The 12,609-nt window shown below is 31.2% G+C and overlaps 1 pseudogene across 1 annotated transcript in view; it reads right to left on the reverse strand.

The window, feature by feature from the left end:
* The window catches only part of LOC143251642 (tachykinin-like peptides receptor 99D), a 62,215-nt pseudogene that overhangs the window by 6,108 nt on the left and 43,498 nt on the right, over nucleotides 1-12,609 (reverse strand). The window contains exon 4 of the transcript XR_013028633.1: nucleotides 11,631-11,669. The product of XR_013028633.1 is annotated as a tachykinin-like peptides receptor 99D (transcript). The remainder of the gene's footprint in view (nucleotides 1-11,630; nucleotides 11,670-12,609) is intronic.

The following is a 12,609-nucleotide window of genomic DNA, read 5'->3' on the forward strand; positions in this document are numbered from 1 at the left end:
CTATTAACTAAAAGAATTCTCATTTATCTTAAAAATTACAAAAAATATACGTTACGCTCTCCAGAACGGAGAAACAAATATTAATATTAAAGAAGAAACTCTTTGTAGTTTATCTCTCACTGTTTTTTTAAACTAAACCTTTTATAACTAAGATGTATTACCTTTAATTTGTTATTTTTAGTTTATATTTCTTGTTAGTTTGGTTTTAGTTAAGTGCAAAGCTTTTAGAGTCGTAAGTTTGCAGACTTACAGTTAGCCATTAAAGAATTTTCGGTTAACAAAGCGAGTTGAAAACATTATGAGTATAAATGTGTTATAAGACAAAAAGTTAACTTTGTTGATCGCTCAATAATTTTCCAATCCTGATGATTCGTAATCAAAACCGCTCGTTTAAAATTTCTACGTTTTGAATTTTTCAACGGATTTCATTAGTTTATTAGAAATAATTTAATCTTCGTAAAGATTTTGTATTTTAAATACTAACGGTGGATTTGAATTACTGCAATATTTGGTGAATTATACTTATTTTGTAAGTGAAATAAAAGAGAAAATTTATATGCTATCTTTGAAGTGGAATTTCAATTATAGAACACTAGATAAATAGATGGAGATCTAAGTAATATTCTATAAGCATATTGAGAAACACTTGTGAACTCAGCAAATTTAACAAGCTATTAAATTAAAATTAAATACGACGTTGGTGTTTTTTTGGAAATCCATGCTTTCATAAAATAAAAATACGATACGCTCTAAGAATGCTTAAATTTTGAAAATACTCACTAGTATTTATTTACTTATTCTTAATTTTACGTACCTTTATAGAAGGTTGTATGTTCAAACCACATACGAGTTTGTCATGTATTTGACAAAAGACGTTAACAGCAACATTTTCTATTTACTAACGATCCACTAAAGAAATGTATAACTTCTGTTATTAACATTTGGCTTTGACATCAGAAAAGTTTGAAAAGTTATTTAATTGGAAAATATTCTATCTAACAAGTTAGAAACTGTTTTAGGGCTGAGCTGAGAATAAATTCTAAGATTGTAAAAAGACCTTCCCTATCATATTAAAATCTAATAAAATCTGGTTGCTCCTCTGTTTTCTTTGATGATCGACTATTACTAAACCAACAATCATCTTGAGACAATGCAGACTCTCAGTTTTATCGGTTTTCTGTGAAGTAATTGGATACTAATAGAAGTATGACCAAAAGCTTAATATAAATTTTTTACGGAACAGAAATTCGATCTTTTTCTGACTTTGATTAAGTTTGGAGCAAATGAATAGACTGGTACCCATTTGTAAAATTAAAGAAACAATTGTTATTAAAAACAAGTATAAACTGTAGTATCTTTAGTGGAGAAACACGTGGGTTGTGGGTTATTATCTTGAATTATGTTTTTATAGGTAAGAAAGAAGATTGTTTGAGACCAAAAAATTATGACTTTATGTTCGTCTCACAACAACGCCAATTTACAGATATTACTCACATAACAGATCGTAACTTTCACTTCAAAAATAGAGAGTTGCATGTAGGGAGCTTCAACTGACTTTCAAATGAAAAGGATGATTGTCAATATTTATATAGTAAGTTGAAATTACAGCAAGTTTACCCACAAGAAAGTACATGAGTCATCTTAGATGATTGACTCAATTTCTTAGGTTACTTGTATATTAGCTACGAGAGTAAAATATACATTACGAGTATATGCCTGCATACTACGTGTCTCTTCTCTTCATTACATTCATTCTAATTGGGTGAACATCTCTGATTTTAAACCTCAAAAACTAATTAAAACATCACGTGCATAAGTCAATAAATAGTGTAGATTATAATCATCTCTTCAAAACACTTACATCACACTTCATATAAGTAAAATAGCATAATAAAACATTACAGCAAAACAAAAGGTTATATATTACAATTATAACAATACATAACCAAAGATAAATCTTTTCATTAAATATAATTAAATAAAATAAACTCTGTATTGTAACAAACAAAAATAAATGAAAATTAAACATTCTTTGAGTAAAGTTTACAAAATAAATATTTTATGCCAACAAAAAAGAAACACTAACACAAAACCCAGCAGTAAGCATAAAATCCGAAACTTTACGCAAGAAAAAATTCGGTGACACCATAATGATAATTAAAATACATAAAGTAAAAACTCAATAAAACCTTTCGAAAAATTAACTAATACTACAACTCTTATGAATTTAAAATGTACATATAAAATGCAAAATAAATTCTTTCATAAATCAAAATATACATATACACAAAATACAGGATCTACAAGATACTCAATAAAATCACATTTACAAGGTCAATCGAAACATACAGAATTCCACAAAATACAACAAAAATGAATAAATTAATACAGTAAGGAAATATTTACTCACTAAAGCCCCGAAAGTAGGTTTTCTACAGCTGCAGCTGATATATGGTAAACCATACTAATCTGACTGATAATCTTTCAGATCCTCACAAGGGCTTTATGAGTTTCAACCAGTTAGTTCATCTGAGACAGTGCGCTTCTTCCTCCAACTGCAAAGTAGACTTCTGATGTTTTCAACGTATAGTCTTTCTTCTGGTTGTAAAGTGCCTATGTTTCTGTCCGATTGGCTAGTTGATCCTGGCAATGGCGCTTTAAACACTAAAGCATGTGATATTTTTTTATCTTGTTCAAGAGTGTAGGAATTCACAGGGATGTTTACACAGTATTCATTGTTGATGCGCTATGATACATAGAGTTGTTATGATGGTCTTTCGCAATATTTGGAGAGTAATGGTTCGCACTTCTGAAGTGGTAGGTCTCAGTAAAATGTCCTGCTACTCAAAAGATCTTTTCAAGGACTTTAGATCTAGAAAGCTTTATTGGGCTTAAGAATCTGGAGGTCTCAATACATACCCAAGAAGATGGAGTGTAAATAGTATACTTTATCATCTTTTCTTGGCTTTTTGATGTTTTTATTGGTTGTGGCTTGGGCGGTGTTACAATTTACTGTTTATGTGGTGAGTAAACTGAGTGTTAATTTCTGTTCTCTTGTTGATAATGTTGTTGAAAAAGCAGGAGCCTCTTCCAGTTCCTCAATAGTTATCAGTTTGTCAGTAACTAGGTGGGGCAACTTTAAGATTTCAAAACCATTACATTGGTGGTCTTGACCAGTCTTCTTATGTCCGATGCACCATTCAGCAATACATTTTTATCCATTGGCTCTGCTGAGTTGTAAGCAAGTCTGGATTTTTGAGAGATTGGCTGGATAGTTAAACCATTTTCAAGATAATCAAAGAGAAAACTGTCACTAAAATATCCTTCTATTGTAGTACAGTAAGTTATCATGCTACGAGCAGAATGAAAATAAACACAACTGACTAGTTGAAAACAAAATAATCAGGGACTTTAATACGATAAATAGACAAAATCAGGATTAAAATGCAAGATCAGATAAAAATTTGATAATATGGTAAAACTTTTAATGGCCCAGTTTCGACAATCCTTTGTCCTATAAATTCCATTAGGAATAGAGTGGTAACATTTTGTCATGGTCAGATGGCATTTCTACGGGATTATATGCACTCATCTGTAGATTTGCTATTCCAACATGTATGCCTTTATCCTGAGGATGTTCTGGTTCCCCATTTGTCATTTTTTCTTCTGACTGACCAACATCTATGCTCTTCACTACTGATAGTGCCATGAAAACACCAAACAACTGATTTAGAACCCAGCTGCATTTAATTCATCACCATCTGTTTGTTATAGAACATAGGAAGAATGGAAAAAAATAGTGGTCAAAACTGTAGACTCTGGTTCCTACACAAGTAAACAAAAGAGGCTAGTCATTGAAGATACTGACCCTTATTTTGTGCTTATAGAACTTCATTAACACCAACATCTTTTTTGAAACCCCATTCAGGTACATGTTTAGCTTGGCTAAGGGTGATTATGAAGTAATACCACATGGCTGTTAAATCTTACCTCTGGTTATCTACTTACATTTTGTAATTTCATAGATTTGAACTTCACCTTATATTGAAAAAGTGTTGAGAAAATATTCAATAAAATTGTATACTTCTCATATTCTTCAATATAAATAACTGTATTTGGTATCAACTTAGCTACCGCTTATGAATTTCACTTTCAATAGGTAAGTTCTCACACTCACAAATGTTTCAATCCAATCAAAATTTATTTGCTACTATTTACAAAAACAATGGGTTGAAATGTGTTTTCTTCCAAGGTTAGTATAAGTCTCGCCACTACTCTTAACACTTCCCTGAAATTCTAGTACTTGGCAAATATTTCTTTGTCAAAACTGAACCATTCTTTCACCAGAATGAATGAAAATGTTGAACACACTGTAACATAAAACAATGTTTTACAGTCCAGTAGGCACAGTAAATTTTATACCTCAGGTTCTTAACATCTAAACCAAATCCCTTATTTTTATTTATATGTTACTTGAAAGTTGTATTATCAGTAATTGATTTATATGTGCCATACAATACACATAGATGATTTTGTTTAAGATGCCACAAACACCACAAACTGATACACAAACACCCATATATATATAGCGCGTGTATGGATCTGTATCTTAAATTTCACACACCATCACATAAACTCCTAGATGTAAATATACCATGATAAAGTAATTAGCTCCTACTATTAGCTTCGTCTTGATGTTTATAATGTAATTACTTGCTGTCAGTTATAAACTATTAAACTCAACGTCTTTTCTCGGCATCAGAATGGGGTATAAGGCTCATTGTGCCGTTTCACCACACTTAACGCTGTGTACAAGTCTAACTACAGATTTGCGTGATTTTTTCTGGTTTGCAGAATTGAGATATCCAGTGATCCACAAATAAATCAACTATGAATTATGTTGAAATATTGATCAATGGACAAATCATGATCTACATTGAGAAGCAGTGCAGACTAACCAACCTGGGATCTTCCACCAAAGCACATTTTAAGATCATGAATTATTGTTTACACTCCTTGGTCTATCTAAAATGTATATTGTCGCTAGTGAGACCAGGTAATAAGGCAATAATCCTGAAAAGTTGGCTTAAAATGGTCAGCAATATGACATAAAACAGAAAATTACAAATTCCTTCTTTAGTCATGGTCCTGTCAAGAACTGCTGAGATCTTTACAAGGTCAACATAGATCCTAAAATTCTTCACACTGTCATTAAGAACTTCTACCTACTTATGGGTAAATATAAACTTTATTGGTTTCTGCTTTAAACTTTCCATTTTATTAAGCTAAGAGTTTTGGAAGAAAACATGAATGCGTGGCAAAACTACCAAAATGTCATTTATATACAACCAGCATTCTGTCTATTACAGCTCTTCCACCATAAGTCTCATTTATTTATTTAATGTGTTGGGAGTATTATATAGGCCAATGGTTTGTTGAGTACTGAAAATAGTTTCTAATATCATGATCTTCTTTAATGTACTAATATTTAAATTCCGGTGTTAAAATGTTGAATCATTGAACATTTTCCAATGCATCCAGACATTTGTCCATCTATAGGAATGAAATAAATCAATGGGAGGTAATACATTAATCTATATGAAAACCACATAAAATTTTGGCATAACCTTCTTCCTGATAACCACTACTAGAAAGGATTAAGCATTATCTGAAGGCTATATAATTATCTTTTTTATCATCACTGCACTTTAGTACTAGTTACATCTCTAGTGCTTCAGGAAAGACAGCATGACAGTATTTAGTAAGATAAGCATCACCTATAGATATTTGATGATAATTTAGTATAGCTATCTGGTCCCATAGATTTATCAGTATAACTTAACCAACAGATCAGTCTGTATTGAATCAAGATGGCTAATACAAACCTCAAACAGCGAAGTGCCATCATATACGTACTTACTTTCAGATATGGTATAATAGAAGTAACACTAGTGATAACTCTACTCTTGGTTATCTCCATTTTATTTACCATTGTAATGTCCACTCTAGAAGGAAGCTGGATAGCTTAATGGCCATAGTTATAGATCAACACGCGACTTTATTCCTCTTTATGAAAAATCACTGTCCAAACTAATAATGCTTAATTTTCGAACAGAAATCAGCGTATCTCACGAATTGGCTCTGTGACTTTATTACACAGGGCTAACACATTAGCCCACATATATTGTAAACGACTGAAGGTAATTTGTGTTCACAGAGTTACTGTATTTCCATCCACAATGTACATTCATACATTCCACTGTTCCTAGGAACACTGGCCTCATGAAAACATAGCTTATTTGTTTAGAGGCAGACTTTACTGATAATTTCTGTTGTAAATCTATCCAAAGAATATCTAGGTAAGTGATATCTAACTTTGTGATTGTCTTTAATTCTATAGCTTTTACTCAAGAGAATCTAAGAGCAAATAGTTTGTAATTTTGTGAAATCTATTTAGTGTAATTTGGAAAGAAAAATTTAAAAAGTGTTTGAAGTTTGATATATGTACAGTTTCAATGGATTTTTTCTGTAAGAAAAGTCATATACAAATTATTTTTAGAATTTTCCTACCTATTTCAAAGTGTAGATTTATTCACGGTTTTGTTTATCAATTGATATTCCTTTTCTCTGAATAATTAATTCAAGAATAATCTATCTTGAGAGGTATGTATGATACTAAAGCAAGAAGGTTGGACAGCATATCTAAACTTCAGTTAAGATAAAACCAATTGCCAAGACGAAATTTGATATAAAACATTCCATGTCATTTTAAAGTAAACAACACTGAGTGAGTTAATTTATCACAGTAATGAATGATTTCTCAAAAGTGCTAAACGCTGTTTTATTCATGATAACCTTTTGGTGTTATATCATATGGTAAGGATATTTAGGGTTAGCCACTAGGACTTATAATTTGGCAAACTATTTAAATGAAAGAAAGTTTATAATGAATACATGTATTATTTCGAAAATTGTTCAAAGTAAGTTATCTGTAAACGTTCACATCAACAGTATGTTTGATACTTTTCACTAACTTCACCTAACTAACATATAGTTGGTTAACCTGTGTTCAGAGGTATTCATAAGGAGTACAATTCTTTTGAAACTAGTATAACTCAATAACACACTTGACCAAATTATAGATTGAATTGAACCTCGCCTGAAATTAGACTTGGAAATTAAACAATTTTGGGGTTTATTTATTGTATCTGATATTTTGTGGCTATAGAATGTGAAAAAATGAATGATAGCTAATAACGCTTTTTTATACATACTATGGCAGGTATTTAGTTTTGAGGAAAGGTATTCGACTTTCCCAACTGGGGTGTTCAGGGATATAAGTTATCTCCCTTCACCCTGCTCGCAAATAAATTTTTGAAATAGCTAAGAAATTTCTTCTTACAGAGTCAGTAGAACGTTCAGTTAATACTTATTGCGAGATTTGATAAGATTCAGTAAATGTCTGGAGGGCGTCGAGGCAAGCGAAGGCCTAGGCCTTCAGTGATGGAAGTGGAGAATTCAAATATGTCGACGGACCTGTTTCGCCACTTCACCTATCCAGTGCATAGGTTTTTCTTATAGTGACTACAAAGCACATTCACACCAAAATATGTTTGACAGAAAAGCCTGCTAATTTGTGTATTAGTAACATTTGAAACTTTCAAACAACTTCTCAGTTATTGAAAACAAAATACGACTATGAACTAAAACTTGAGCTTGACCAAAAATATAGTTGGAAAAATATCGTCTATATCAGCGTCAATTTAGAATAAAAGTGTACTTTTTATTAATACCAGTCAAAAAGTTCACTGTTCTTGGGTTTTGTGCTATTTTCGCGGCTACATCAGTGCCTCAGTTGGTGAAGAGAAGTAACAAATATAAATAATAGAATAAAATAAAGCATGTCAAACCTAATTAGATAAACATAATAAACCTTTCTAATTAATATTTTTAAAACTAGTTTTATTTATTTGTTTCATACTTGTAAATAGGTCTTTGTGTAAAATCGAATAAATAATTAAATGTAACATTTTATATTTATTGTAGCCGTAAACGGCTTTTACATAAGAACACTGTACATTTTGTAAGTTTTGTCGAACTTTTACGTATAAGTAACAATTTTGAAACATAAACTGATACAAATATAAGAGTAAAGTAAATAAAATTAAAGCATAAACACATGCGTAGAAAGTATGTTCCAATTTTCATGCATTTCAGTTAAGTATTTTAAATGTGAGAACAAAAAAAATGTCATCCATGTGGTCCTTACAGGATTAACTGCTTATAGCAATCGCTTCTCGCAGAGTGTCTAATACTTGGTGACGTCAACCAAAGTTCTGACAGCTCCATTTTCAACCACAGACTATCTTGTATCTTTAAGGATATATACAATCTGCCATCCGGTCTGCGAGGACTTTATTTTAACGTACAATTAAACAGCAGTCACTTTTAAGCGTAATATAAATCCTGACACCTTTAATGGAGAGAAATATAAATTATGAGTTATCTTGAACTGTATTTTCTAGTTAAGGAAACAGACTGTTAAACTTTGTCCCACGCTATGAAAACATGGTATTATATACTACTAATAACAATGTCTGAAAGTAATTTTTACTTTAAACTTATACTGAGAGGGAATCACCTAACTTCCGATGGAAAATACTGTTTTTGATTTCTGTACAGTAAGTTCAACATTATGAAATATTTCCCAGAAGAAAGTACAGGTGATGATTGATATAGTTCCGTGAGTAACTAATGTGAGAGGAACTAAAAGGCTCACTTGAGTGATTTTCTACGTAAACAACACATACTTGATATTTACATAAAATTAAAAAAAATGAAATTTTAACTAAAAGAGCGCAGGTAGACACAGCGAAGAAAATTTAAACAAAAATACCCACTACAATATGCAGTTATTAGAATTAAAGGACCAGTTTTTGGATGTTAAAGAAAGTACTATTTTTAATATGCTAAATGTTATGAATCAAGACTCAACATCTTAGAACTATTGCCTATAGTGGCTCAGCGATATATCTACGGACTTATAACGCTACAAATTGGGTTTCGATACCTTTGGTGGGCATAACACAGCTAGCCCACTGTGGAGCCTTGTGCAAACCAAAAAGTACAAGAATAATACTTTCTTTATTTCTTTGTAATCAATGAGAAAATTAATTCTAATTTTCAAAATAGGTATAAAAGAGATAAATAAATTAATCAATTGCAACACATTGATTTTCTATTTTATAGAGTTGATTAAAATTAAAATCACGAACTTATATAATGCAGTAAAATCAGACAGATCTGCATACAAAATATTATAATTATTTTTATGAAATATAGCTCATATTAACAGCTGTTTTGTCTTACGCTAATTTTTTCAGTGAGTTGCTGCAGGTACACTTTGGATAACGCATCTGACTAATCGAGGTGTTTTAAAGAGATACAGGGTCACGTAATGCATTTAAAGTACATACAAACAAAACAGACATCCTAACAAAAGTAACACAGCTTGAATGCTAAAGTATTTTCACAAAAATAAAAAACGTTGCTTTGATTACTTACACCAACATTCCTATGAAGTTAAATTATCATAGCGCTTTAACTAAAAATATTTTAAACGTTTTTGCTTTAGCATTATAAGTTCCAAATTAAAGTTACATGTTACTAATACTATCACAAAATTAAACTACGTTGTTGATCAGGTGCACTTTTAAAAAACATGATAATATATATAAAATGAGTTTCTCAGATGTAATTAATGAGCATCTATATTAGTTTTCGACACAAGTAATAACATTAAAGAGTGAAAACAGAATGATGTATAGAACGTATTCATGCAGTGTCCGAGTTATTTACTTTGCATTATGAGTTATGTTAAAAATATTACGTTGAGAAACATTATTGCGTACTTTTGTGTACGAAACTTTTCTTAGACTTCGTGGACCTCGTTCGGCTTGATATTATGCTTAATATATGAGTTATTTGACCAAATCCCTTCGCATTTTCAGCTGCAAGAGCGTTATATGTTCTGGCTAATCCTAATTTATGTTGGTAAAATAGTAACCCAAAAACAGAATTAACCAACTGCCTTGTTCCTAGTCCATCACTTCTATATTTGGAACAGCTAAAACAGATAGTTGTTCTCGAGTAGCTTTGCTCAAGTTACAAAACTAACAAACTTGCACACCAATCACCGATAATAATTTGTAAATACTTTGAATGAGAAGTCATGCAGTGTTATCTGCTAGCTCAAACATTGCAAGACTAAAACCATGAGATATCTTATATTTCAAAAAAGCTAAAACTGAAGAAAAATATACTCACATACCTAACTATATCTATTAGCATCTTGGTGAAATCATTAATTACGTGTTTAACATTTGAAGGAAATTACATTCATACTTTCCTTCATAGTTTCTTTTAATTTATAAGTTTATAAGGAAAGTATTATTTTGATAAAAACATAAACCGATCAAGAACTGAATAATGTACGTTATTTAAACACTGCATATTTTATATTGAATAATATGGGGAAATAAGCTCCTATCTATATGGGGCTGGCATGGCCAGGTGGTTAAAGCACTCGAATCATAATCTGAGGGTCACGGGTTTAAATCCCCGTCACACCAAACATACTCGCCCTGTCAGCCGTTGGAGCGTTATATTGTAACAGTCAATCCCACTATCCGTTGGTAGAAGAGTAGCCCAAGAGTTGGCGGTGGGTGGTGATGACTAGTTGCCTTCCTTCTAGTCTTACACTGCTTAATTATGGACGGCTAGCGCAGATAGCCCTCGAGTAGCTTTGCGCGAAATTCAAAAAACAAACAAACAAACTGAATCTAGAATACCAAAAGTTAGTGATTTTAGTTAATGTTTGATAATTATATTTTAAGGCCCTCCCCTAGTACAGCGGTGTGTCTTCGGATTTACAATGTTCAATCAGCGGTTCGATTCCCCTCGGTGGGCTCAGCAGATAGCTGTTTGTGGTTTTACTATAAGAAAACACACTCATTGGAAACATATTATAACGCTCCCACAGCTGAAAGAGCGAGCATGTTTGGTGCGACGGGGATTCGAATCTACGACTTTCAGATTGCGAGTCGAACGCTTTAACCCACCTGACCATGCCGGTCCTCAATTTCTCGTGAAATACGGGCATAACTGTTCTCTATCACCTTTATTAATACAAACGTATTTTTTAAAACAGATGTATAAAATAAATCTTTTAGCTCTCGACGGTAGAAATAACTGAATGTCTGATACTGAAGATGGATTATTAAATAAAAAAACTATATTATATTTCAAACATCACGCTAAAAATTTTATTTATTTGATCCAATTACTGATTTAATAGCAATATGATGTTCAACTAAGAAACGTATCCCTCTGATGATTAAATATATAGGTGAAAAACTGTTCCTTATTAATGGGAAAAAATATATCATAAAAATGAAAAAACTCATCGGTGCTACAAATAATATCATATTTATTTTTGGACACTATTTTACTATTAGATATCGTCAGTAAGCACTGTTTTCACTTAAAAGTAATGTTAAATAAGAGATAAAAAACAGTAAATAATTCTGGGAATCCTTATGTAAAAATCAAGAAATAGAAAATTTACATACTGGCTGTCTATATTTAGTTGTTCTTCTTATGGGGCCCACCTATATATGGAATAAATGAATTTGATCAGATATATGTTTTAACACAAAAGGTTATCAGAACAAATTACATGAAATAAATTACAGTACCCTAAACCATCGGTTTAGGAAGAAAACTTTAAAATTAATAAAAACATTAAATCAAACTGAACTTCTGCAGCTTATACATAATTCGGCAATAAAAAGGGTAAACAAAACTTTGTACCTCACATTTAGTTTATATGAACTGGTATGAAAGGTAATGAGGTAAAATGTTAAATAATATACCGATATATCACCTAACATTTATAAAAACCTTTTTGTGTTCTTAAATAATATACCGATACATCACTTAACATTTATAAAAACATTTTTGTGTTCTTAATAAAATCAACCAAAACAACGGATAAAACTTAAGAAAGTTGCATTTATTTAAGTATTCCAATTATTCCTATATATCTTAATAAATAATTACTACTTTCTTGTGTTACTTCGTCATCTAAATTAAGCTTCATGACACATTAAAAGATTGGAAACAAAACAAATTTAATACATTTGAAATTGTAAAAGAGAAAAGTAGTTTAATAAATATTAAAACTAATTAATATATCTTAAAACCCAACAGAATGACGAAATATTTCCTACATTCTATTTTTTGGTTCAAAAGCTTTCTGTATCGAGTAGTAGAAGTATACATTTTCTCTAAACAATTATCAATTATTATCAAACTAGTATAAACGCCGCTGTATGTGCAACTGTTCGACCAGGATCTTGGCGAGCTGAACGGAGTGCTTCAGTATTTCGTGTTTATTACTGGCTTCTTTTCATTGGATCTTACTTCATAACTTGGTGATTAAGCCTATCTTTTTCTTTCTGTAACTTGCACCCTGAAGTTTCATTTTTTCTTTAAAATTTCAGACTTTTTCCATGATAAGTCACTTTTCCGTTTGATAATTTTTGGCAT

The sequence above is a fragment of the Tachypleus tridentatus genome, chromosome 6, assembly GCF_004210375.1.
Source record: "Tachypleus tridentatus isolate NWPU-2018 chromosome 6, ASM421037v1, whole genome shotgun sequence".
Taxonomy (NCBI): Eukaryota; Metazoa; Arthropoda; class Merostomata; order Xiphosura; family Limulidae; genus Tachypleus; species Tachypleus tridentatus.